Here is a 27,054-nt window from a genome sequence, read left to right as displayed (position 1 = left end):
TCTTCTCCTCCTTCTCTGCCTCTTTCTGTCATGGGTGGTATAGGCCTCTCTGGGAAGGAAGAGGAAAATGGGAGGAAGGAAGAAGAGCATAAAGAAATAGAAGGAATGACAGATAGGTGGTGGGGAAGGACATAGGTGCTGTGCTTGGTGGGTGAGGGGAAAGTAATTCCATGTGGAGGGCCAGAGGTAAAGCAGCACAGTGTACATCCCTGCACGGGGACAACAGGGTCCGCCAGGAGTGATCCTAAGTGCAGAGCCAGGAGTAAACCATGAGCAGCTTTGGTGTGGCCCCAAAACAAACCAAAAGGACTTTTCACATGGAGGATGGGGCTCCCAAGGCCAGAAAGACACACTCTGACCCCCAAGCATGGCGGCCCCTAGAGGGACATGTGACTTTGAAGTTCCCATGTTGGTAGTGGAAAGCTCTGGTCTGGCTCTTCTTAGCCCCACATTCTCCATTCTGCCCCCTTTCCCCCTGGAGCTTTCTGGTCTCTGGGTGGACCCCACTACTGATAATGTAGGTGTTTTTCTTCTCTCCTGACCCAGTGAGCCCCTTCTCTCCCCCACTTCCACTTGGGAGTGGCTGCTTGTGGGCCATTGCCTTCTGCCATCTCACTTTCTAAACTTTGTCTCTTTTCCTCGTCTCCTTCCTATCCAGGGCGTCTTTTTATTGGTTCCTGTAGATGAGGGCCAGCGATGAGACTTCGATATTGCTTTGACTATTCTCCTGGTCTCTCTCACTGGCCCATCAGTACATGTCCTTTGTCTGGCATCATGTTTGCGTCATGTTTGTAAGTTCTTATGGCTCCACATTTCCAGATGAGGCTCCCGGTCTGCAGAGGGACTGAGCTGTGAGGGCTGGTGCTGGAACTTGGACTTCTGGACAGGTATGAAGTGAACTCTGTTGTTTGACTCTCCCTTGTAAACTCTATTTATCCACACATTCACTGAATAAATGGTCTGTTAGCTTTCAGGCCATGTGCCACAATTCAGAGCCAAGGTGTGGCCATGTGGACAGGTTGGAAGAGCTGGATGGATATGCTCCCACCTCTCACTGAGTAGCGCAGGAGGAAAGACAAAGTGAAGGTATCCAGCAGGGTACGTGGGGACAGAGGGCTCTGCCCTGCTTATTTTTTTTCTCATTCACACCCCAAGACCCACATCTTAGAAAGTGTCTGCATCTTTGGTTTTCTCTCACCTGCCCCACCATATTTGCAGTACCTGAAGAGCAAGGACTTGGCCACGTTCCCTGAGGGTCCCCACATAGGCTCAAGGGCCCTGGCAGCCATGAGAAATGCTGAGTTCTCTTTGTTTGAGCAGTCAAGAACTGGTGTCCTAACAACTCAGCAGCTGGCTGAGAAATAAAGCACCTTCAAAGAAGGAAAGAATACTTTGATTCCCTTTTTAAATAGCCTCAATGGCCCATGGATAGTTAAATGCAGATTCTTTTTATTTTTTCCTTTTAGGTTTTTTTGGCCACAACTGGCTATGCTCAGGGCTTACTCTGGTTCTGTGCTCAGGGATCACTCCCAAGGGAGTTAGCAGATCTTATGGGGTGCCAGGTCAGCCATGTGCAAGGCAAGCGCCTTGCCTGCTGTATGATATACCTGGTCTTTAAGCGTAGAGGTTCATGTGACTGGGACTATGTGGTTGGTGTGTGGGCCTGTCTCCACCGCTCTCCTCATCCCTTCCCTCCACATTTACTCAGGGCTTTGCAAGCCTCACAGACAAGAAGTCTGGTTCACTAGATGTAGCTTGAGGCAGCTGTGCTCCTTACTCAACAAGGACAGAAGTCCTTGCCTTGCTCCCATAAGAATTCTACGTGGTTGTGTGCACTTTTAGTGATGGGGGAGAACACCCAGTGATGCCTAGGGCTTCCAATGACTGTGCTCAAATTACTCCTGGTGGACTTGGGGAACCATATGGGATGCTGGGGGTCAAAGTTGCATACACTGTGCAAGGCAAATGCCCTACCGTCGTGCTATCTCTCTGGCTTCTTGGCTGCATTTTCCCTTAGGGACACATCCTTCTCCCCAACTGACTGCTTGTGGTTCTCCCAGCAAAGATGTCTCGGTGGGCTGGCATGTGTGAGAGCCCAAACTTGGACAGGCCCTGCTGGTACTGACTATGGGTCCTTAATGGCCAAGGCACAGGTTAAGGGCCAGCATGTTGGGAAGCTCAGTTAGACCTCTCTACTTTTCTTCAGATGGCAACCAAGACTCCTAGCTCCAAGATGGGGCCGCTACTCTCTCTTAGACATTCCCAGACTTGGGAATAAAGGTTGTCTAGCACACACAGGTGTTTGTGGGCATGTGCTCGTCTCCACCCCCCAACCACCTGCACTTCCTGTTCCCTGGACGATTCCTTTGAGCCCGCTGGTCTGAGTTGCGCACAGCCATGGGCTCAGGCAGCATTGTGCTCCTCCGGCTGCTACTTCACGGACCAGCTGCTTCATTGATTCCCTCATTCATTCCTGCTGCAAACGCTCAGGTGCTCACCACATGGCTGGTTTTTAGAATGGGAGAAGGCTTCCTGAACGACGGGCATTGGGGTATGTGCCCACAGGCCTGAACTTGTGTGTGTGTGTTTCATAGATACATGTACACCCCATGCTTTCCAGTAGGTTTGTGTGAAGCCCCAGGAATGTATATGCATGTGCACACCATGTACACACATGTCTGTGTGCACGGCTGGATCATATGAGCAAAGGCTCAGTGCCAATAACAACAGCTTTGGAGGTCTCCCTGGCTTGTGCGGATCCCAGGCTGGAGGAGCTGCTGTTTGGTGGAGCAGATTTTTGTAGCTTGGCTTCATGTGCGTGTGAGCACTTGGGTGTGTTTTAATTAACTAGAACATTTGCCTGGAAATGAGCAGCGGTGGCAGCAGGCGCAAAGGCAGCTGGAGGGGGGCGGGGCAGTGGCAGTCTGGGTTCTGGAGGCCGTGGCAGCCAGGTTCCCCACTTCCCATGTGCTCACCCTGGCTGATGGCACCCAGGGATGGTGGGTGGCAGGCAGCCCCTAGTCCTGTTCGTTGATCTGTGATTCTGGGCATGATGGACCTCTCTGGAATCAACAAGCTTCTATATATGTGATCAGCATCATGGTCCCCACACACTGGGTGTGTGTGCGTGTTGCTCCAGACACGTACCCAGACACCGTGAGCTGTGGATTCACTGTGACTTCTCTCTGTCCCTGCCTCGCCTGGGGCACACAGTGGATGCATGTTGGTGCCAGATGATTCCATGGCACTAGGAGAGCCTGGTTCAGTGGTGGAAGTGACTTCATGGTCACCAAAGGGACATTTGGGAAAGCGACCTCTGTTTCCCTGCAGCACTGGCAGGTGGTTGGAAGTAAAGAGAACCACCCTCAGCCAGAGGGATGTGTCTCCTTGCAAGAAGGTTCCCCTAGTCTCCCTCCTCTTCAGTGTGTGTATATGTGGGGTGTATGTGTGTGAGGTGGGTGGAAAAAAGGATCTCCCTGGCTTTTCGATGTCAGATTTTCTCCAGGTGTGATGAAAGCTCTGTTCCTTCCTTCCTCAGGCAGGTGGTCACCAGCAGCTCTGGCTAGAAATAGGGAAGAAAATCTGATTCGTGCCAGCCCCCCTAGTTCCTACAGCTCACAGCCCATGTGCTATTCCTTCCTGCGACCCAGAGGAGGGTTCTGTGAACTCACTGCCCTGCTTGTGGCCTTGACTCTGCCCTGTTGCATTCAGGGTCCCTCTCTTGGTTCTCTTTTGGCTGAGATGCACCTTTGTTACTGTCTCCTGTCCAGGGGCTCCCCTCTCAGTCCTAGTCGGCCCATGACCAGTCACAGGCTACTGTTGGGGGAGCCATCCCAGTATTCTTCCCTGAATGTCCCCAAGCCAGAGAGGCCACCTGAACATAAACCAGTGTTGGGTGGGCCGTGTTCTCTCTCCACACTCTTTCTAGGAACCAGGTCACAGGGACCATAGGCACTGTCACATTAATGTTTCTTGTGGCTTTCATTGCACGCACTGCTAAATCACATAGGCTCAAAGTGTCCACACCAGAACAGCCCACAAAACTCACCTTCTTCAGTCTCAGTGGGGCACTTTGCTCCCCTCTTTGGAAATGCAGCTCCTGAGGCAATGTCCTGAGTTTCTTCCATCTTGACACATTTCGGACCCAGAACTTGGAGATTCCTCTTCAGGGTATGGGTGTGCATGGGAGACTGGAATCAAATCTGCAGGTAAGACAGGAATTCAGTACATACGCATGCACAAATATGTGTGATTCTGCCCGGCCACCTACAAGGGCGTCTGTGTGCACATATGTATTTTTGCTCATAGGCCAGTGCTCCTGTCTAGCCAGGTTTGAGAAGAAAGGTGCCTGCTTTAACTTTTTTTTTTTTTTTGGACCACACCCGGTAATGCTCAGGGGTTACTCCTGGCTATGTGTTCAGAAGTTGCTCCTGGCTTGGGGGACCATATGGGACACCGGGGGATTGAACCTCGGTCCGTCCAAGGCTAGCGCAGGCAAGGCAGGCACCTTACCTTTAGCGCCACCGCCCAGCCCCTGCTTTAACTTTTAATTAGAAATCTGTGGGGTGGGGCCGGGCGGTGGCGCTGGAGGTAAGGTGCCTGCCTTGCCTGCGCTAGCCTAGGACGGACTGCGGTTCGATTCCCCGGCGTCCCATATGGTCCCCCAAGAAGCCAGGAGCAACTTCTGAGCGCATAGCCAGGAGTAACCCCTGAGCATCACAGGGTGTGGCCCAAAAACCAAAAAAAAAAAAAAAAAAAAAAAGAAATCTGTGCGGTGAAAGAATGGGCAGCCCTGCAGTTGGTGTCCAGCTCGAAGCCAGATTTCTCCTTAATGAGTGTTGCAGTCCAGGGTGGCCCTATAAGGGCTGGATTCACCCCTGGTGCTGGTAGGAGTGTCTCATCCTATGGAATTAGCATGTTTTTACCTGCTTGCTATTTTGGGATTTCCCCCCTCCCCTGTGTTGCTGTCCTTTTTCTGTGGTTGAAAAGAATTGTCACCAAGAAGTTGGTATAACCAGAGTTACCTCTGAGGAGTTGTGGGACTTCCATATCCTATGAGCAGACAAGTTGTCTTATGGGAGCCTGAAAGCCCTGGCCTCTGTCAGAAGGGAACATGCGGCCTGTTTCTTCCAGGCTGAGTTGGTGCTTAGCATATTTGTTGTAGGTAAGATGATCTGTGCAGGTGCGTCAGGTGGGGCATAATTACCCAGGTGCCAGGGTAGCCCTGGAGTCTCATCTGCCGTTGCAAACCACTTCCAGGCCTCTCTCTGGCTCCAGGTGTGGGGACACCAGCTGGATGTGAGGCATCCAGGTAGGCGCCACCTGGTGGGGTGGACTGCCAACGTGGTGGACAGGGAGGGGAAGTTTTAATTATTTTTACAGATTAAGAAATATATATATATTTTCGCTGTGCATAGGGCTTTCTTTTGTCTCTGTGCTCAATGATTATGCCTGGCATGGCTTGGGGAATTCTATGGGGTGCTGGCAATTAAATCTGGGTAGCTGTGGGCAAGGCAAATGCCCTCCCTGCTATACTATCTCTCCGGTCCTAGGGAAGTGTTAAAAGGGCAGCCCCAGTTTACAGTTTACTGTAGGCCACTGGGATGGTGGCCACAGAACCCTGGACTGGGTTTCTATTGGGTGTTGGGGTCTGACCCCTTCCCTGCTGGGTCTCCCCTTTCTCTCCCAGGCTGCAGGAGTGGTATAGTTCTACCTCTTCTGGGATGATGAGGAGCTGGGTGGTTTGGACTCTTCATTTTTGTTTTGTTTTGTTTTGTTTTGTTTTGGTATGAGTTACACCCAACAGCACTCAGGGGTTACTCCTGGCTCTATGCTCAGAAGTCGCTCCTGGCAGGCTCGAGGGACCATATGGAATGCCGGGATTCAAACCACCATCTTTCTGCATGCAAAGCAAACACCCTACCGCTGTGCAATCTCTCCAGCCCCTGGTTTGGACTCTTCTTACTCATGATTCCAAGTTCCAGCCAGCCTGGGCCCAGAAAGTATCCTTTCAAGTCTCTCATCTGGCAGCAGAGTCCGGCCTGAGTTGTGTGGAGCTATTTACAGTGTTGGTGTCATATTTGTCAACCTACATATTGCTGTTGAGACATCAAATGCCTAATTGCTTCTGCAGCAGCCCTTATACTTAGGAAATGCACTCTGCTACCTTCCTAGGACCCGACAAAGTGTGAATCTGGAGTTGCTCGAGTCATATGGGTTCAGGATTGGGAGTCACCACTCACATCTGCATATAGCAGGGTGCAGAGACGTGCTAGTGAGGAGTCCTTTGGCTATATCATACAGCTGCCCTGAGTACTACAGTATGTTTGGGGTGTGGATAGGCTTAAGTACAGGCTTACGGCCCTGCACACAGCTGCCCCCATCTTCCTTCCCAGCACCCCGTGGTCCCCTGAACCTTTCCAGGGATAAACCCCTAAGCACAGCCAAGAGTGACCCCAATGAGGAAATGTAATGAAATGAAATGAGGAAATGAGGAAAGGAAGTGGGACAGAGGGCAAGGGGTAAGAGGCCTAGTGAAAGGGCTGGGGCAGGTCCCACAGAAACCCCCAGGAGTGCTGCCTGTGGGCTCTGAGGCAGGATGCCAGTCACAGGGCAGCAGAGGTGGAGGCTGGCAGCTAAGCTCATGCTCGGGCCCCGCTACTTCTTCTCCAAAGGAGAGGCACACAGTGTCCCACACAGCAGCCCCCCACAGGGCCCCACTCCAGCCTGGAAACTGAGGCCCAGAAAAGAAGGTGAAGCTCAAATTGTCACGTGCAGGGGCAGTGGGTGGGGACACTCTCACCAGGGACTGGCATGAAGCCACCCACAGTCCTGGTGCATGTCAGGGTTTCTGCAACCTGCCACCTCCTTCCCCCCCAGTGAAGCAGTCCAAGCCCCCCTGAGGCTATGTAGGTGGATTCCAACAGGGCACAGAACACCTTTACTTCCTTGCCAGTGCCAGCAGACCCAACCTAATCCCACAAGCACAGGCTACCCCAGATGGGGCAGTGCAGTGCGGGCATTTCTGCCATCTACACACTGTCTGACCTGGGGAAAATGACCTTCCCTCTCTGAACCACATCCCCAATGGAGGATAACAATGATGGCCCTCGGTCCCCTAGAGGCCCAAATTCTGCTCGGAGGGCCTGCTTCACCTCCCAAATGGGCACCCAGAAGCCCTGAGAATGGGAGCACGGTCCTACCTGGCCTCATCTCTCATTTGGGTTCCCTCAGTCCAGGCCTTCATGTCAAAGACAGGATTTAACACCCTTCTATCGGCTGGACACAGGCCGGGCAGCATAATGGGCAGAGCCCCCTTCTAGGCCGGTGCCCCAGCGGTAGAAGCTGCAAGTCCCCCAGTCCCTCAACTTTACTTTAGTTCTCAGGACTCAGGGAAAGCTGGGCGCTGCCCACCACATCCTTCAGCATGGCTAGGGAATACTCTGGACATGGCGAGCACCATGGATCCTGTGGAAGAGGAAGCGAATGACTTGCAGAGCCTCAAAGTGAGGAAAGGCTGAGCTGGCTGCTGCCAGATCTTTCTGGTGATATAAGATCTAGCTCTGTGAGGGGCCATACAAGTGCAGGTGCTCAGAGCTGTGGGGACCACTGTCCGTACCTCACGGCTCTGCAAAACTCCAGGGTGGGCACCAGAGTGGGACGAGGATGGAGAATCTTCCCAAAGGAAATCCGCCAGACCCGCCAGAGCAAGGCCAACCAAATACCACCCCCAGGACTAAAACCCCTGCTGGGTACTGTTGCCCCCAGAGACCCAGACACAGCCCACAGGGGCAGTATCTGTGCCAGCGTCTGGTCTCACTTCTGCCCCCATGCCAAACCCAGCAAGAGTTATTTCCCTCTGTGAGACTCAGTTTCCTTGATGCTCCAGCTCCCTCCCCCAAAAGCCAGGAAGCTGAGGTGAAAGCCTGAAGGTCTCTCCGAGCCTAACAGAAGAGAGAAAGACAAGGCGAGATGTTCAAAGTATCTTTCCTGAGTGCAGGGTTGGGGCTCTGTAGAATGTCAATGTGGGAAGAAGGCAGGAAGGAGGTTTCCTGTGGCAGTGATGGCCGGTTCTGTAGGGAGGAAACTGGCAACACTGGGCAGTGGGCAGGCATCTTTGCAGATGACAAGTATATGTGCAAATATGTGCAAATAAAGTCAGTGTCCCTGATACCTTCCCTCACGGCATATGCAGGCCTACAGTCCATTGGAAGGCAGTGTGTCCCACGACTAGGAAGTTGGAGAGGTCCTCATTAGCTGTGCCCATTGCTGGGGGGCATGATAGAGCCAGTGTCAGCATGTACCTGGCAGCATCCCCCACTAGGATGATGGCTCCAGCAGAGCAGGTCACAGTAAAGTGTGAAGGCTCCTTTCTGGGCCTGCTCTTGCTGGAAGCTTCAGATGTGGCTGCAGACACCTGTGAGCAGAGTTAGCCTGGCAGGGATCCTGCCACCTTCCTCCACAGGTCGCTGTGGCCTGGCCATTATTGCCTTCACTGTGAGGATTGGAGTGGGAGTGGGGAGGCCAGGAGAGCTGTAGATCAGGGGTCTCAAACTCAATTTACCTGGGGGCTGCAGGAGGCAAAGTCGGGGTGATCCTTGAGTGCAAAGTCAGTAGTAAGCCTTGAACATTGTGGGGGGGTGGTGTCCCAAACAACTAAAACAAAACAAAACAAAAAAAGATTCCTCTAGGGCAGGGCCACAAAATGTTGTACCGAGGGCTCCAAAAGGCCCACGGGCCACCAGTTTGAGACCCCTGTAGTGTAAATGAAGTGCAGTGGCCGCTCCCACATGAGCAGCAGACATGGTGCATACAGGTGTCCACCGTGTGTCTAAGTGGTATTAGACTCTTCAAATATCCTCTAGCACTTCTAGGAGCCATTTCTGCCCCCCAGCTCGGAGGGAAAGACTCACAGAGTCACCTCAATACTGTGTCAACTCCAGCCTCGGCACAGAGGGTGGGCTGAGACTTCCCAAGGGAAGGGGGAAGGTATATTGGCCGGGTTCTTATCCTTCCCCCCTGACCCCCACCCCGCATGTGCTCATCCCCCTTTCCTTGACCTCTCCCCACCCTTCCCCCATGGCCCTAATGATATAGCCCAGGTGGCAAGTTGCTTAGAGAAGTACCTCCAGGGAAATAAAGCCAGCAGCTGGGCCTCAGGTGTGCAGGGGACCCCCCCCCCCCACTCCCGGGGCAGAAGGCTGAGACCTGGGTGAGGTGTCACTGCACACGTAACTGTACAGAGAGAGGGCATGGGGCTGTGCGAGTGGGGCCATGTAGGGAGGGGGGTCCCCAGTTTGAGTGGAGGACCCTGTGTGGGTCCCTGTGTGTGTGTGGGTCCCTGTGTGTGATCCTTGCGTCTGGGGGTCCCTTTATGGGGGAGACCTTGTGTGGGCAATTCTGTGTGGGTTCCTTTCACAGGGGTCTCTGGGAAGGTTTCTGTGTGGGTGGGGGACCCTTGTGGGGGGTTCCTTTGGATATCTCTGGGGGTATCCATGTGTGGGGATCTCCTTGAGGGTCCCTGTAGGGGGTTCCTGTGTGTGTGGCTCCTTGTGTGCAAGAACCGAAGCCTGCTTGTGCTGGGATGGGAGTGGTACCCCTGTCTCAGTGTCTGGGTGGGAGGAGGCTACCTTTTTGCTGCTTCAGACAGTTCTGTGAGCAGTTACACACATGTTTAGATAATTAGAACAAAAGCCAAAAGAACAGTTTTGTTCAAAAGGACGGAGCTGGGCGGTGGGGCCCTCCAGGATGGGGTGTTCGGGCCCCCACTTTGCCGCGCTAGTCAGAAAGCCGCTTTGTTGTTGGATAAACTGACTTTGGCCTGTGCATTTCTGCTGTGAAGTTTGCCTGGTTGTGAGGCCCACTCGGGACAGCCAGGCCATTAGGAGCTGATTAAATGAGCTAATTTTAATTTGTTCAGTGGTTACAGATGCAGAGACCTTTCTGTGCCCTTTTCTGGAGGCTCTTTATTTATTTATTTTTCCTGAAAAGAAAAAAGACCTTCAGGGCTCCCTTTTCTCTTCCCACCCCCATCCCCTCCTTCAAAGAAACCTGAAAACATGCTTTACAAGAACTTCAGGCTGGGTCATGAACTTTGTCTGCAGAGGTGTCCATGATGGCTCCCCCAGTTTGTGAACTGGGGCCCTTCCTGCTTGAGCCCAGAGCCAGTTGAGCCTGGATGAACAGAACCACGGGGTGCTCCCCCCTCCTCAGAATCTTGTTTTTATTCCGTCTTCCCTTCCTGAAAAGTGCCACTTCTCCTACTGCTCCAGATAGAAGCTGCTTCCCCCTCCCCCGAGGAAGCCCATGAAATGCACCCAGCCCTGGCCCCCTGCTGTCACCCCTCTCTACTGCCTATAGGCAGTCCTGGGTGCTATTCTCGGTGTTCCCCAGTTCAAGGCAGAAGTCTGGGAGATGAGAAGCCTGCTCCCCAAGTCTTTCCTGTCATCCATGGGACTTCCAGATATTGTCGATGTCAGGACCCTGCGGCTCCCTGAAGTTCAGTATCACTATCATGGAGGTGCCCAGATCTCGCCTTGTGTCCCTGCAGCGGGTGAAGATTGGCCCAGAGACGAGTGTCTTCCAAGTGGTCCTGCTCATGGGACCCTGACCCAAGCCTGGGCTATGGCTAGGAGAGGGGCCTAGCAAGGGAGGCCACAGAGGAAATGAGCTCAGGCTGGCTGGCTTTTGAGGGCACTTTGGGGTGGCATGGTGGGAGTAGGGCCGCCCCTTTTCCATGCCTGCCCTGTCCTCTTCTTCCCGGACAGCCGCTCCTGGGGCTGGGCCACCCGGGGGGAACACGAGCCCTCCCTGAAGCCATGCAGGCAGGCGGCCAGCGCCTGAGGCCTGGTTTCCATTTGCCAGAGCTGCTTCCCGAAGACGGCTCCCACCCACCCCACCCAGGGGCCTCGACGGGCTCCCCCACCCTGTCCTGGAAGCTCCAAGCTCCTCCTCAGCGCCAGGCCTGGGCATGCTGCCTGTGCTGCCCAGTGCTGGTGCAAAGCGTCCGGGCTCCCCAGCGGGAGGCAGACAGCCTGGCCCCTGGCGTGCAGGGCCCGCAGCTGGCCCCACATCTGGCCCCGTAGCTGGGCCTCTGCCCCCTCCTCCCACAGCGCTTCCTCTCCCCAGGAGCTGATGCTCAGCCAAGCTCAGCTACTCGCCCCGCTCCCCCCGCTGTGAGGCTGAGGGTGGGGATGTGTCCCGGGGCTGAGGTCAGCGGAGGGGCAGTGGGGAGCTGCTCCAGCCGGCCTGCCCGCTGGCTGCTGGGTGCTGGAGTAGGGGTGCAGCTCGGGGCCTGCTGAGCAGGGGGTGAGGTAAGCAGAAGGGTGGCAGGAGGGGAGGAAAGCTCAAGCAGGCTGGGGTCGGGTCTCCCCAGGAATGCAGAGGGTCCTTCGAGGCTCCGGCTCATTGGGAAGAGGAATGTTTGCTCAGTGTGGAATCCATCCGGAGAGCAGGAAACTTCCTGGAATGAGGGACAGGAGAGAGGAGAGGCGCGCAGGGGAGGGGAGTTGGGAGGATGCTGGCAGAGCCCTGCAGGTGGGGGTAGGGCCCTGGAGCGCATTTCGTTTTGGGGGTCTGGCTCTGTTTTCTTTGCTTCCCCCATCCTGGCCCCCAGCTCTGGGAGGAGACGCCTGGCTGGCACTGCTGCTGAGGGAGGTTGCTGGAGTGCTGGTTTCTGGGCCCCATCTTGCCACCCACAAAGCCAGCATGGCCCCGAGCCATCACCTCCCAGGGACAGAGTGAGTGCCAAGAGGCCTCTGGACTGGCAGTAGCCAGACCCTGACTGCGGCTGATTTTGCGGGGTCTCAAGGGAGCTGGGGAGCTCTGCGGTGAGTGGGGTGTCTCGTGACCAGCCACTTGTTCTTCCTGGGAAGGAATTGGTGAGTTTCTTTCTGTTTATCTTGTAACCAGGCTACCGAGATGGCAAACTTGGATTCTGCATTTGCACAGCGTTTCAGAAGCCAATTGATAGGATAGCGTGTTATTATTGGCTACTGGGTTAATAGCTGTTTTGGCAGCAGTACCAATCCTGCCTGGTGTTGCTGGCGTGGGCCTCCCTCCCCTGGCACTGCCTCTTGGAGGATGCAGAGCCCTGATGAACTGCTGCCGCAACCAGACCAGAGAGGTTGAGAGAGCAGCACTGGGCCACACAGTGAGTTTGCGTCAGTGAGGCTGGGGTTGGCTCTTAGGTCTCGTGGGAATGAGTAGCTGGGCCTGCCATCACCCCATACGTCTCTTTCGTACCTTGGAAAATGGAGCTCTGAGCTCTGGAATGTACCCAAGTTAGCCTTTTGCACCTGCTAGTCCCCTGCCTGGCATGATCTTCTCCCAGATCTGCTTTGCCTGCTTCCTTCCTCACTTCTGGCTTCTGCTCACAGCACCTTGTCACCTCTCCAACTGGCCTCCCACACGGCTCTGCACCCCCATTCTGGCCCTGCTTATCCTTTCCTCTGAGTGCCCCTGATTTCTCATAGACCTGCACTGCTTCTGTGCCAGTCCTCTCCCATCCTATGGCAGCTCACCTGACTGTGCCCACAGTCCATGCCTTCACCTTGCATGACAATCAGACCTATGGTGGCAGGATCCAGAACTATCATTTACATGAAATGGGAAAATGGTTGGCACTTAACAGGCAGTTTCTGTTCTCAGAAAGATGGGGCCCTCAGTCCCAATTTCTAAAAGTTGGCTACAGTTCCTCTGTAAATAAAGCCAATAAGATCAGACCTCAAGATGTAGAGTTACTGGTGAGGTCAGAGTCGCCGGATGTAGAAGTCACTGGTGAGGTAGATCTCAAGTGAGTAGAGCACCCACAAAGAAGCATCCACCAGCCAATCCCGGAGAATAACTCAGTTTATTGTAGGTGGGAAAAGGATATTTATATTTGGAGAGAGTAAGTTGTGGACTCTGTGTCAGCCAATCAGGTAGGATGTGAGAGGGGATTAAAACTGTGTGCTTCTGTGTTTAGGGAAAGACAGGATAAGGGGATTAAGGAGAGCAGGGTGTATGCTCTGGATGTTAAAACAGGGTGTGTGCTTAAGGTGATTAGCTCCAGTCCTCCCTTCAATTCTGGAGGATGCCATTGTTGCTTGCAGCAGAGGCTCAGAAGGGAAGGATGTTGGGGTCCTCAGCTCTGAGATTAGTTAAGTACCTTCAAGGTCCATTGTTTGGTTTCTGTGATGTCAGCTTTTTCGTCATCACTTATTGCTTCCTTCTGAAGCTCTGGATATTTGGTGGTGGGAAATTGGGGGTGTTCATGAGAAAAGGGAATGTGTGTGGGGTGTGGCTTCCCATTCGCCTGCAGCCATGGTGACAGTAGTACTGACTGCATTGGTCTGGAATGGACATTCACATGAGTTTGCTGTGTGTCAGAGCTCCAGCTGGTGCATGCACTCTCTGTCCTCCAGAGGGCCTGAGGGCTTCTACCCAATTTCTTACTCTGAAAGATTCAGAGCATTGTGTGTGGTGTGTCCGGGACACATTCAGCTTCAAGTCGAAGCCCGCGGCCCGATTCTACCCATGGAATATAAGCTCCACGGACCCCTCCTCACTACCATGCAGACTGTACAGGGTCTGAAGAGGAGCCTGGTACAGGATAGGGTCTCAGTAACTTCAGAGAATGAGGGAAGAAATGAATATGAGATGTGAGACCCTTTTATGAATGGGTTCTGGGACAGGTCTCTAAATGCTTCTCTGGCCACCCTCACTCAGGAAAACTCCCACTTGTCCATGTGTTCCTTGAGGTATGGCGTACATGGGTGAGTGGAGGAGATGACATCCACATACTGTGTGTGTAGGTACACACACATGAGTGCAAGTGTGCACTCACACACACACACACACACACACACACACACACACACACACACACACACACTCTCTGTCTCTCAACCTATGGTATGTAATGGAGTGGTAGCTTTCCCCAGTCCCATCATATTGCTTTAAAAGCCTGGGAACTGGGGCCAGAGAGATAGCATGGAGGTAGGGCATTTGCCTTGCATGCAGAAGGACGATGGTTCAAATCCTGGCATGACATATGGTCCTCCAAGCCTGCCAGGAGCTATATCTGAGCATAGAGCCAGGAGTAACCCCTGAGCGCTGCCGGGTATGACCCAAAACCAAAATAATAATAATAAAAAAAGCCTGGGAACTTAGCTTATTATTGTATTAATTTTGTCCATTTGTTCTGCTCTGGTCTGAGTAAATAGAAGCCCCAACTCTACCCTCCCCTCATTTTCAGTGTCTCTTTTAATGCTGATTCCTCCAGGGATTTCAATGGTGTGGGTCGGGGGTGGGTGAGTGAGAGGCTGAATGCACCCCTACCCACACATACCTTCACTATCTCCTCCATTCTTCTAAATAAATGACAAATGGAGCCTATGCCAAAGTCTGGGCTAATTGCATTCGATTAGGATTCATGGATGCCTGAGGACTTTGATGACACTGGACAAGCTCTGTGGGGGGCAGGCCTCTCTGGGTCCAGTTGGACAAGATAGTGGTCAGGTTCATTAACTTTCAGTCCTCAGCCTTTGCCCAGGCCTCCAGCCTCCTCTGGTGGCTCCTTGTGCCTTCTAGTGATCACCTATGTGTTTTTTCAATCATTTGTTCTCTCGTTCAGGCTTTTATTCATAACATAGTTTTCAAGAACTTTCTTTACATACTGAGACTTCAGTATTTTGCACACCTATCCACTCATTCATCCATCCATGCGTCCATGCACTCCCCCACTTATACACATCCATCCATCCATCCATCCATCCATCCATCCATCCATCCATCCATCCATGCATTTCTCCCTTCTACCCCCATCCATTCAATCTATTCATCCACCCATATATCCATGTACCCATCATTCATCCATTCATCCATATATCCATGCACCCATCCATCCATCCATCCATTGATCATTTTATCCTTTTATCCTTTGTCTAGCCTGTTGTTTATTTCTGCCAGGGTTACCACTAGGTCAGGATTGAGATGCACTTTGGACCCATTCACTAATTCATTCAATCACCAAGTGGATAGTTGTTGCTGGGCACCAGGGAATAGGAATTCAGCCCTTCTTGGTGCTGCCTGCAGGCAGCTGTTTGTTGAGATACCCTATCCCATTCTGGGAGGAAGCTGACCAAGTCTGAGGACAGCTATCAGATGGCGTGGATGGTGCACAGGGACAGAGCCCTGAACTTCAATGGTGGATCAACTCTCCTGAAATCCAGAGTCCCAAACACTCAAAGTTTGTTGAGGCTTATTCTATACCCAGTGCTGAGACAAACTGTCACTGGTTCCTTGGCAGATACAGGCATGGCATCAGACTCAGGCATGCTGCTGGCCTGGTGGGGTCAGGCCACGTGTCTGTTTCCTAGATGCTCCAGGGGCAGGATATTAGGCCTACAGGCCATATATTGTTGCCACCATTAGGATGGTCTCTTAGCTATCATGCATTATGGTGGCTTTCCCAGCTCTTCTGGGCTCACATGGACCCCCACTGTACAGACCTCAATAAGGCTGCAGGCTCAGCAGTCAGATTGTCCTGTCTTTGCTGGCTTCTTCTCTGAGTTCCACCCTCTCCAGGGCTTCAGTGTCTGCAGCTGTCCAAAGGGTGTATAACTAGGTAGTCTTGATGCTGTTTCGGCCACCTGTGAATTGTGTCTAGTGTGGTTTATATGCATATATTACAAGTAATATGTTTTATGATGGATACTGTGAGTAGATAAAACTAAAAGTAAAACTTGGGGCCAGAGAGTAGCATGGAGGTAGGGTGTTTGCCTTGCACGCAGAAGGACAGTGTTTCGAATCCCGGCATCCCATATGGTCCCCCAGCCTGCCAGGAGCGATTTCTGAGCATAGAGCCAGGAGTAACCCCTGAGTGTTGCTGTGTGTGACCCAAAAACAAAAACAAAACGAACAAGAAAAAAAAAAAAGAAAGAAAGAAAAAAATAAAAGTAAAACTGTTGGCTTCTGGCAAGTGCTCAACGAATCTAGCTCACGGAGGATTTTTAGCCTTGTGAATGAAGTTTGTGTGTGTGTGTGTGTGTGTGCGCGCGCGCGTACTCCTGTATACGTACGCGTGTGCCTGGAACCATTACGGAAAAGGGATATTGGGTTAAGATAGTGGAATGAGGGTTTGGGGACTGCCTCTGTCCTTTTAGATTGGGGACTCTCCCTCACCTTTAAGGCAGGTGGCCTTTGAGGGATTCAGGTATAAAATCCATACTTTGAGGTCAGGCAGTGGACCTGGTCCTCGGGGCCCCTGAACCCTGGTTGAGTGTTCCTCTCACCAGGCAGTGTCTGTTGAAAGTGTGGTGTGATCCAGAGCTCCTCAGGACTCCTGGTCATTCTTCCTGGGGGACATTACATACTCACATAGCTTCCTGTCTGAGATTTGGTACTTAACACGTGGGTCCTGGTGGCACAGAGCACAGAGCCTGGGGTCTGGTGCCCTATCTCCATGCCCAGAGGCCACTGCCACGGACCACTGGACACGCCTTGTCAGGAGCCTTTGTTTTTACCTTTATAGAAGGGCAGGCGGTAAGAATTCACAGGTGAGGGGTCGGAGAGATAGCATATAGGTAAGGCGTTTGCCTTTCATGCAGAAGGACGGTGGTTCGAATCCCAGCATCCCATATGGTCCCCTGTGCCTGCCAAGGGCGAATTCTGAGCATGGAGCCAAGAGTAAGCCCTGAGTGCTGCGGGTGTGACCCAAAAACAAAAACAAAAACAAAAACAAACAAAAAAAAAAACGAAAAAGAATCCACAGGTGAGGGCCAGAGAGATAGCACAGTGGTAGAGTGCTTGCCTTGCACACCTCTGACCCAGGACAGATGGTGGTTCTATTTTTGAGCGTAGAGCCAGGAATGACCCCTGAACGCCATTTTGGGTGTGACCCAAAAACCAAGAAAAAAAAAAAAAGAATTCACAGGTGGCGTGGTGGGTGGTGAGGAGCTTTTGTGAGTGCAGGAGCACAGACACACTGTGTGTCCTTCGTTGTTCTTCATATTCTGTGCCCCACATAACTGAGCTTGCATGGTCTGTTATAAAGGCTAGGCCCCTGGTTGTCATTTTGGTGGGTGCTCAGGGCTCATTCCCAGCCACAGTGTGGAAAGCATGACTTCAGCCCCTGATCTGTTTCTTTGGCATCCTGGTGTTCACGTTCCTATGTCTTTGCTAAGCTTAGACTCTAGGTTTGCGGCACTGGACTTTGTGAAAATGATCATTGGGATTTCTATTCTCCTGCTCCTTTTTTGTTTTCATTTTTTCCTTTTCTGTTCTTCTGTTTATTTGTTTTTTTTTGTTTGTTTGTTTTGGGACCGCACCTGGTGACACTCGGGTTACTCCTAGCTATGTGCTCAGAAATCGCTCCTGGCTTGGGGGATCATATGGGATGCCGGGGATTGAACCCAGGTTCGTCCTGGGCAGCTGAGTATAAGGCAAACACCCTACCACTGTGCTATCACTCTGGCCACCTTTTTTGTTTTCTTAAGTGAAATTTTATTTATTGATTTTTGGGGGGGGGTTTGGGTCACACCCAGCAGTACTCAGGTTACTCCTCGCTCTATGCTCAGAAATCGCTCCTGGCAGGATTGGGGGACCATATGGGATGCCGGGATTCGGACCACTGCATGCAAGGCAAACCCCCTACCTCCATGCTATCTCTCCGGCCCCTGATTATTATTATTTTTTTTTAAAGAAGTTCAGGGCTAGAACCTCAGCCCACTCTCAGCAGTAAGTAACTTCAGGAGTAAGGATGAGCTTAAGGCTTATTCCTGGTGTTGCTTGGGGTGCCTGGAATCTTACTGGGCCAGTTGCAGGTGAAGCAGATGCCTGAACTCTTGCAATGCCTCTGACCTTTTACCTGATGTTTTTGAATCCCCTTAACATGCTGCAGCTTGGGAGGAGGACCCCAGAGACCAGTTGCTTTCTACTGGAGGGGTGGGACCCTGTGGCCAGGCCTCCCCTAAGGTGCTTTACTTCTGGAGCCTGCTCAGATTCAAGGGGCTGGGTTTGTCCATGGGGAGTGGCTCTGTAGTCCCGTGGGCTTTGTTCTCTGCTTCTCAGTGGGACCCAGACGCTGAGGGAGGGTGGCTCTTCTCTATGCCCTCCTAACTCCAACACAGACCTGCTCAGGTGCCCTGCCTGTGACCTCCCCTAGCACCACCTGGACTGCTGTGAACTCAGCCTTGTTGGGGCCTGGGGAGAAGTCCTGGGGAGGTGGGGGCCTGTTATGGTTCAGAGGATAGGTGCTCCAGTGCTTGTACCCTAGAACAGGGCTCTGGGGACTCAGGTGTAGACATAGGTATAATAGGGGGGGTGGTTGATCCACTGGAGCTGGTGAAGACTGTGTCTGGACTGGGGGTCAGGCAAGGGCTGTTTAGGTTGGGGGAGTCTTTGGGGCTGGGATTGGGTCTCCCAAACCTCTCCCTGCATCTCACGAAGGGGGTAGCAATGTGGTGGGATGTGGGGTTCCATCCTACTGGGATGGTGCTAGAGTTAAGGGTGCAGGAGACATATTGGGGCTGTAATCTGAACCCCACAAGGTATCTCATCCATGTGGTGGGCACTTGGCACACACCAGATCAGAGTGTTTGCTGGGAGGATGCTCAGGGGCAGAGCCTCTCAGTGGCAGCTTCCACATGGGGTACCCCGGGGGCTTAATCTATCTGCTTACTTATCTACCTTCTTTCCTTCAGTTCTCTTTGTGCTTATGGCAGTTACTTAATCTTGCAGATGAGAAATCCGTATAATTTGCTGTAAGTAGGCAAAAACTTTAAAAGCCAACAAAAACAACCCCAAGGAAAGAACCCCCAGCCGGTTTCCAGTCAGAGGTTATGGGGTTCTGCAAACCTCCAGCTACTCACTCCATGAAGCCGAGGGCCTCGAAGGTGCCTCTTGGACCTATATAGAGGGCACAGAGGCTCCTCCTTTCTCTTCACACATCAGGGTGGTAGAAAGGCTGACGGCTGCTTCCCTGTAGCCATAGGCTCCAGCAAGGGTGCAGTTCCTATTCAGGAGAATATGTGCCTGCAGACATCCTTCTAACGTGATTGGAGACTTTTACCTTTTGGTGTAGTACTCCCAAGGCCCCCTTGGGCACCAGAGAGGTCCCCTAGGGAATCCACTGCTTGTTTCAGCTTTTCTCGCCCATCTTGGGAGCTCAGGGCCTTTCCTCCTTGAAGTCTTCAGTTCCAGAAGTTGGGGGAGAGGGGGAATGATGGAACAGGAGGGGATGGGGATAGCGTCCGAAGAGCTCAGTGCTGCGCCTGCACACAGCAAAGCCTTTGCAGTGTTCTTTAGGACTGAGGTGATGCCAAACGGAACTTCCAAAAGTGGCTCAGTTGTGAGCATACCCCAGAGCTGAAGTGATGCAGGGGACACAGAGGCGCCTCCAGACATTGGCAGTGACACCAAGAGATACTCTTCAGGGTGACCAGAAAGCAGTTCCCTGGCATATGGTAGCAGAGGGAGTCACAGAAGGCTTCCTGGAGGCAGTTCTTAAAGAATGAGATACCAATAGCTAGATCAGATATGGTTTGGTGCACCAAGGAGGAGCCTGGGACTGGACCCCACAGGACTCTCAGAGTGCAGATGGGCAGTGTTGGGTCCACAAGCCCTTTCTCTGCCAGAAGAGGGGCCCGAGGCCTTCTTAGCACCTTCCAGCCACCAAAAAGTTGGACTTCTGCAGCTGAGACACTGGGAAGAGAAGGCCACCATCCAGACAAGCTTAATTCCAATCAAAGGATTAGTTTCTTACAGAAAAGCTTCACCTATGCTTAATAGTTTTAAATTGTTCCGGATACCAATTAGACTTTTAATTTTGCTGTTCCCTCTGGCAGCTGGAGGCTGTGTGCGGTTTGCATTTAATCAAAGGGTTTTCCTTTTTTTTTTCTTTTCTTTTTTTGGTGCTGGTTTGGGGAGAATTGGCTACAAGGGAGATTGTTTTGGGGGTTTCCTCCCTGTCCTGCCAGGGTGTGTGTAAGGAGTTGGGGGGGGGGGCTCTGGTGGGGCAGCGTGGCCATCCCTCGAGTGTGAGTCCACAGCTCCCTTCTAGCTCTTGAAGGTAGCACTGTACCATGCCTGCCTGGAGAATCCAGTGCCGAGTTGAATATATGGATTATCCCCAAATTTCTGCAGCAATAGGGCGAGTTATTATTGATTCACAGAGCACGACAAAACATCGCTGCATGAATTAGCAAACAGCTGTTTCTAATTTGAGTTTAGAACGGTACACAGAGGAACTTGTTTCTCTGTTCACTCCTTTCATTTATAATGAATTTTAATCACCGCTACAGGTGAGAAAAATGTAGAAACAAGCTTGTATCTTGTGGAAGAAACAAAGGAGAGACAGATGCTAACAGATTTCCAGTCTGTGATAAAAGGGATGTTTTGGTACACTTTACATGTAATTAGATCGCAGCTGTTTCTAGACTCCCGTCCACGCACGCGGCCGAATGTGGGCTCTGCCGCGCTCCAAAGGGAGTAAAGCAAAACAGTGATTCAACCCCAAAAGCATCTCTTATTCTCCGGGGAGGAGCAGCGCCCTCTGAACTGACTTTGGGTGGAACGGCGGGCGCCACCGGCGTTCACCAAGCAACTTCTTAGGCCACGCTGCCTTCGAGTCCATGGGGTGCCCAGGGAGGTCCAGGCAGCAGACCCTACCTCTGTGATAGCTCCAGCACCCCGTCTCTGGGGTGTGTTGAGTCAGGACGGGGGGCCTCCTCGCTAGCAGGAGTTTATGGTGACAGTGCATTCTGGCAAGTTCTAATCTTCTCTCTGTCAGGCAGGCAGCTCCTTCCCCATCTGTCTGGTTCTTCATGGCTCTGCAGCTGGATGGCGTTTCCAGCTCTGTGCTCATAGATTTATCTCAGGGATGATGTGGCCAGTGGTGGCGTATGGCCGTGAGCCCAGACACTTTGAGGGGAAGGCGTACTACTTTCCTGTGCTTCCCTGCCCTGTGGGGATGGCAGTCCCCCAAGTCAGAGTTCATCCCCCATTTCCTCCACCAGGAGCCAAACCCCCAGCAAGGTCACTGCTGCCTCAGTTTCTCCATCAGTTTGAACAGTTCCTGCAAGTATAGTTTCTTGTGCCTCATTGAGTTCCAGACCTTTGCCTGTTTTCTTTTATTATTATTATTATTATTATTATCATCATCATCATCATCATCATCATCATTATTATTTTATTTCTTTTTGGGGGGGTCACACCCAGCAGTGCTCAGGGGTTACTCCTGGTTCTGCGCTCAGAAATTGCTCTTGGCAGGCTCAGAGGACCATATGGGATGCCGGGATTCGAATTACTGTCTGTCCTGAATTGGCTGCGTGCAAGGCAAACGCTCTACTGCTGCACTCTCTCTCTGGCCCTTTTATTATTATTTTTGAAGTAAAAACATTTTATTTGGAGGTTCTGAGAAGGGGAGAGAGAGAGAGAGAGAGAGAGAGAGAGAGAGAGAGAGAGAGAGAGAGAGAGAGAGAGAGAGAGAGAGAGAGAGAGAGAAACACACTCAAAGGGAGTTGTTGAGAATTGCAGGCTTCTCCAAAGGCAGAGAGAGCCCCATACAAGGCCAAGAGTTCAAGGATGAAAGTGCATATCTTAGAGAAAGATGCGGGCAACAGGTGCTCGGGAACCAAGTGCCCAGGCAATGCATGTGTTTCCTTTTTTATCTTTTGGATCACAATAAGGTGCTCAGGTTAGGTGCTCCAGGATTATTACTGGCTGGGCTCAGAGAACCATATGGAATGCTGGACTCAAACCTGGGTCCACCCTTGCAAGCAAAGGCCCTACCAGATGTTCTATAGCTCCCACCACCCCAGGTCTTTGCTTTGAGAAGCTCACTGTGCAGGGCTGAGCTTGATCCTGAGCTTGTTCCTGGTCATGTCAGTCCTGAAGTTGAGGACACTCACTGGGTCTGTCAGCCCTCCCTAGCACTACAGTGCATCTGTGTGGGGGAACTGGAAGCCAGTAGCTGGCAAAAGCTTGAATTGAACCTGTTCAAGTGTTGTTTTGTATGATCCTTCATGAATATTCATTGATTTCAGCCACTCATTAGATAGGCATTTTCCTCTCTGTACATATACAGAAACTGAGGCAGGCTTCTTTGGCTGTAAAATGGCAGGGGTTGGGGGGGAGAGTGAGAGTTTAACAAGCTGGATGGAGTATGGAGGCCCAGCTCCACCTTCAGGCCTGTAGAAGTTTCCTAGAGGACCTGAACACAACCTGAAGTGAGGGTGGTAGCTTGGCTCACATGGACATGGGTGTGGCCTGGAGGTCTTGGCCCAGAACCTAAACCCCAAGCCTTTTCTGCCCTTTTAGGAAGGCCAAAGTGAATGTGGATCATCTTATCTATATTTTTGGGCCACACCCAACAGTGCTCAAAGACTGCTGGTGGTATTGGGGATCATATATGGTGTCAAGGATCAAATACGAGTTGCATGCACGGCAAAGCTCCTTACCTGCTCTCCTGTCTCTCTGACACATGATTGTGGATTTTCACAAACCTGACTATTAAATATGGGCTTTTTTTTTTTGTTTGTTTTTGTGTTTGGGTCACACCTGGTGACACTCAGGGGTTACTCCTGGCTATGCACTCAGAAATCACTCATTCTGGGGCTGGAGAGATAGCATGGAGGTAGGGTGTTTGCCTTGCCCGCAGAAGGACTGTGGTTCGAATCTTGGCATCCCATATGGTCCCCCGAGTCTGCCAGGAATGATTTCTGAAGTGTAGAGCCAGGAATAACCCCTGAGCACTGCCAGGTGTGGACCCCCCCCCAAAAAAAAAAAAAAAAAAAAAAGGAAAGAAATCATTCCTGGCTTGGGACCATATAGGATGCCAGAGGATCAAACTGTGGTCCATCCTAGGCTTGCGCTGGCAAGGCATACAATGTACTGCTCTGAACCACTGCTCTGGCCCCTAAATATGGGCATTTTTATAAAACACTAGGTAATTGGATTGATACCTAGGTTGTCCAGCAGGACAACAGCCACTGTGGTCCTGTTCTCACTGCTCAGGCCATCTCAGAGCCCTGTGTTAGGAATATGTTCCCAGGTTTTCATGGACAATCACTTCTGTGACTTCATGCTGTGACCTCCTCTCTGTTTCCTCATCCATGTGCAAGCCCAGTCACTCTGAGTGTATAAGAGGGCTGGGCAAGAGGTTGGGTCTTAGTCCAGGGTGCTTGGTGTGTTGTTCTGGGCCTTCTGTACAGGAGGAGGGATGAGTGTCCCTCCCCTACAAGTCTTGAAGTGGTATGGCAGCACCCATTGATAAACCAGTAGATGAGAGGCTCTGCGAGTAGTGTTCTGTACACCTCATTCCTTCATCAGTCTTGCTCTTATGACCCTTCACCCTAGTGGCCTCTTTGCACTGCCTAACAATTCCTGCTGTGTGAGGCCACTGTGTAAGTCACTCTTTTTTTTTTTTTTTGTTTTGTTTTGTTTTTGGGCCACACCCGGCAGTGCTCAGGGGTTACTCCTGGCTGTCTGCTCAGAAATAGCTCCTGGTAGGCACGGGGGACCATATGGGACACCGGGATTCGAACCAACCACCTTTGGTCCTGCGTCGGCTGCTTGCAAGGCAAACACCGCTGTGCTATTTCTCCGGGCCCTGTGTAAGACACTCTTAGACCCACATCCTGTAGATGAGGACATGAAGGCTGAGAGGATAGTGACTCAGTCACAGAGTGCTTGCCCTTCACACAGCCATTTTCTGTAGCTCTTGCAGGCTCTCCCCTCAGACCAGGTTGGTTTACAGTGAGCCTGGAGGATGGCCATTGGGCAACCTGAGCAGCCCCGAAAGCCTGCTGGGAAAGAATAGGCCACAGCTCTGTCTGCTAGACAGCTGCAGACCACAGCAGCTATGTGCCCAGTGCCCCTTGAGGCCTGGCTCAGACCAGGACCCTTCCTATCTTTCTGCATTTCACCTTCATTTGGTTTAAGGCCAGCTACTGAATATCCCCTACTCTTCTGCTGCCTTTTGGCTTCTAAACCTTCCCTGCAACCTGCTTATTTTATCCGAAAGCTGGAAGAATGTTCCCCCTCCCCTTGCTGTGGCTTCACCAGAGTGATGAGCTCATATCTGCAAAGGCCCCTGAGCGTCCCGGGTGGGGGAGGGTGAAGGCAAGAGGCTGGCTTTTTTCTTAAGGGAGGTTCTGATATAGTATTCCAGGTGGAAGTTTATCTCTGCAGAAAACCCAGCAGCCTCCTCACTGTACAGACAGTATACCCTTAGCTGTCCCTCTTGGAACACCCAATCTCAGTGCATTCATTGTCAACTGCTTTCAGAATGAAAGGTTTGTTTGGTGTTTTGGTGGTTTTCTTTTCAAAGTGTTTCAAAGAGGCAAAGCATTAGTTGAGTTGAAACAAGTGGTTTACCTGGGAGATAACTCCAGATTTCCAGGTTTGATTCTGTGAGCACTGCTGTGAGTGACTCCCAAGAGCTGAACTTCATCCCATCACCATCCTTGGGGGAGGAGAGAGACAGAGACAGAGCAAAATATTCTAGTTTTTGACACTTCTCAGAGGACCAGGCATCTAGTAGAGGCGTGCTAACATAACACGACGCAAACAAGCAGCAAAAAAATGGTAGAACCTACACTTCCATTTCTCATGCCTGTATCCAGGGCAGACATTACTACTGGATCATAGACTCTTAGAGCTTAAAGGTACTCAGTGACCCATTCTCTCTCTCTGTCTCTCTCTCTCTGTCTCTCTTTCTCTCTCTTTCTCTCTCTGTCTCTCTGTCTCTCTCTGTCTCTCTGTCTCTCTCTGTCTCTCTCTCTGTCTCTCTCTGTCTCTCTCTCTCTCTCTGTCTCTCTCTCTCTCTCTCTGTCTCTCTCTCTCTCTCTCTCTCTCTCTCTCTCTCTCTCTCTCTCTCTCTTGTTTTGGGCCACACCCAGCAGTGCTCAGAAATTCTGGCTCTGTGCTCAGAAATCAGCCCTGGCAGGCTCAGGGAACCATATGGAATTCCTCGTCCATCCCAGGTTGGCCACATGCAAGGCAAAAGCCCTACCTCTGTGTTATCGCTTTGCCCCCCCCCCCCCCCCATCTCTTCTCCTAAGAGTTAGTGAGATGAGACATCAGGGAGTGAATACACTATACTGCCTGTGGTCACAGGGTACCAGAATTGGAATTCATCCTTTAGTGATCTCATCTGTTACAGCTCCTTGCTGCTGAGTAGTAGCACCAGCAGCTGAGTTCTGCCCCTGCCTTCCTCTTTGCTCTCTGGGCTTGAGGTTTTACCCTTTGAGAAGATCTTTGTAAATAAAAAGCCATAATGGGTTCAGCCTGCATCCATTTGCAAAAGTTTGGAGGCTCACCATCTAGTCTCACCACTGTCTACACCATTCAGTTTAGAGAAGAGGCTTTTACCCCGGTTGATGATCTCAGCTCTGCTTCTGGCTTATGCTGAGATAGCTCCTGGGCAGTGCCCCAAATTTTTGTGTTATTCTCTGGTTTGATCTAGGGCAGAGATCCCAGAGCTATTTGGCCTACCACCTTCTTTTTAGAAAAATCACAACACCTTGCTGGGAGTTTCCTATCAAACGCACAGCAAGTCACTCTGTGTCACTGAGGCTGCTGCCACACCCCTCTGTTATTCCAGCCACTGGGATGGTGTCTTGAACTTTGGGAAACACTGAAGTAGAAGATCCTCAGCCACATCTTAGTGTTTCAAATAAGTCCCCATCCTTTGAATTGGGTTTCCCAAGTGCTCAGGTGACTCAGGGAACATTTGTGGAGATATTTGACAAACTGGGCCTCATGGTTTAGTGTTCAGGGCCAGCGATAAAGTTCTTCTGGGGCCTGGTGGTGTGGGATCCAGCCATGCATGGGGGCCACTGAGGTAACCCCACCCATGCATGAGGGCTTTTAGTGGGACCATCTGATGCTGAGGATTGAATTCAGGTATCTATATGAGCAAAATATGCACTCCTAAGTCCTCTTCTATCTCCCTGCCCATCAAAGAGCCTTTCTAAAAACTTTTAACTTTTTCTCTAGGCACTGTGACTTACAATGCTGTAATGATCTGGTTTGCATATATACTACCATCCAACATGGCTCCATCAGTGTGCTCCCCCCTCAACCCACACTCACCCACTTGTCTCCCCAATATGGTAAACTCACTTCTGTAGACCAGTGCTCAGGTTCTTTTCCTTAGGCTATTTTTATTCCTTTACAGTAGCCTTTTATATCCCACCTACAAGGCACGTATTCTGTATCTGTCCTTTTCCTCACTAGCTTCACTCAGCATGACATTCCAAATCCATCCACATAGCAGGAAATTGCATGATTTCATCTTTTCTTACAGCCAAGTATTACTCCATTGTGTCTGTGTGTCATAGTTTCTTTATCTGGTCATCTGTTCTTGGACCCTGGGTTGTTTCTTGATTTTGGCTGTTGTGAATTAAAGGGCCTTTTGTGTGACTGAATACGCTGACCTGTGAATTTTCTGTGATATTATCACAGTTCACAGTTGCGCTGTTAGCCTTTAGAACAATCTGTCCCAAAGTAGGTGATACTGGACAACCCCTCTACCCCTGCTCCTTCAGGGGGCACTGAGTAGATGGTAAAAAAAAAAAATCAACTCATTCAATTGGGCAGGAATCACTTTCTTCTAGTTTGCTTAAAGAAAGTAGATTTCCAGAGGTCAAATTGATAAGACAATGGGAAGTGTGCTTGTCTTGCACATTACCAACTAAAGTTGGATTCTTGACACCTCATATGGTCCCCTGAGCCCTGTCAGGAGTGATCCCTGAGTACTGCCAGCTATGTCCCCCTACCCCAAATGAAAAGTAGACTTGCAGGGAACTCTGAGTAACTTACTTTTCTAGGTAAGTTTGGCAACCAGTGCTGTTCTAGTCTAGTGCACACTGTTCTGATAGTAAATTTCTCATTATAATATCTTCTGCAATTTGGGTAGGCTGAGAATTTCCAAAGTCCTGACTCTTGGCTCTGTTTTATTTATCAATATTCCCTCAGACTCTCCTAGAAAAGCAACAAGAATAGGCCATACCTGCAGCACTTTGCCAGGCGGTCTGGTCAGCAAGTCTCCATCACATTTTACGGCTGCAG

General features: G+C 51.3%; 1 protein-coding gene across 3 annotated transcripts in view; it reads left to right on the top strand.

Annotated features, from left to right (window-relative positions):
- Window positions 1-27,054, top strand: part of ZNF423 (zinc finger protein 423) — a 331,572-nt gene that overhangs the window by 165,025 nt on the left and 139,493 nt on the right. Inside the window, exon 1 of one of the 3 annotated variants that reach the window (XM_049786055.1) lies at window positions 11,771-11,879. The exons of the other annotated variants lie outside the window; for them this stretch is intronic. The gene's annotated coding sequence lies outside the window, so the exon portion shown is untranslated. Of the gene's footprint in view, window positions 1-11,770; window positions 11,880-27,054 lie in introns of those variants that run through there. 3 annotated transcript variants of the gene reach the window in all.

Source organism: Suncus etruscus, chromosome 14, assembly GCF_024139225.1.
Source record: "Suncus etruscus isolate mSunEtr1 chromosome 14, mSunEtr1.pri.cur, whole genome shotgun sequence".
Taxonomy (NCBI): Eukaryota; Metazoa; Chordata; class Mammalia; order Eulipotyphla; family Soricidae; genus Suncus; species Suncus etruscus.
The sequence above is the reverse complement of the archived record's forward strand: the minus strand, read 5'-3'. Positions and strand labels throughout refer to the sequence as shown.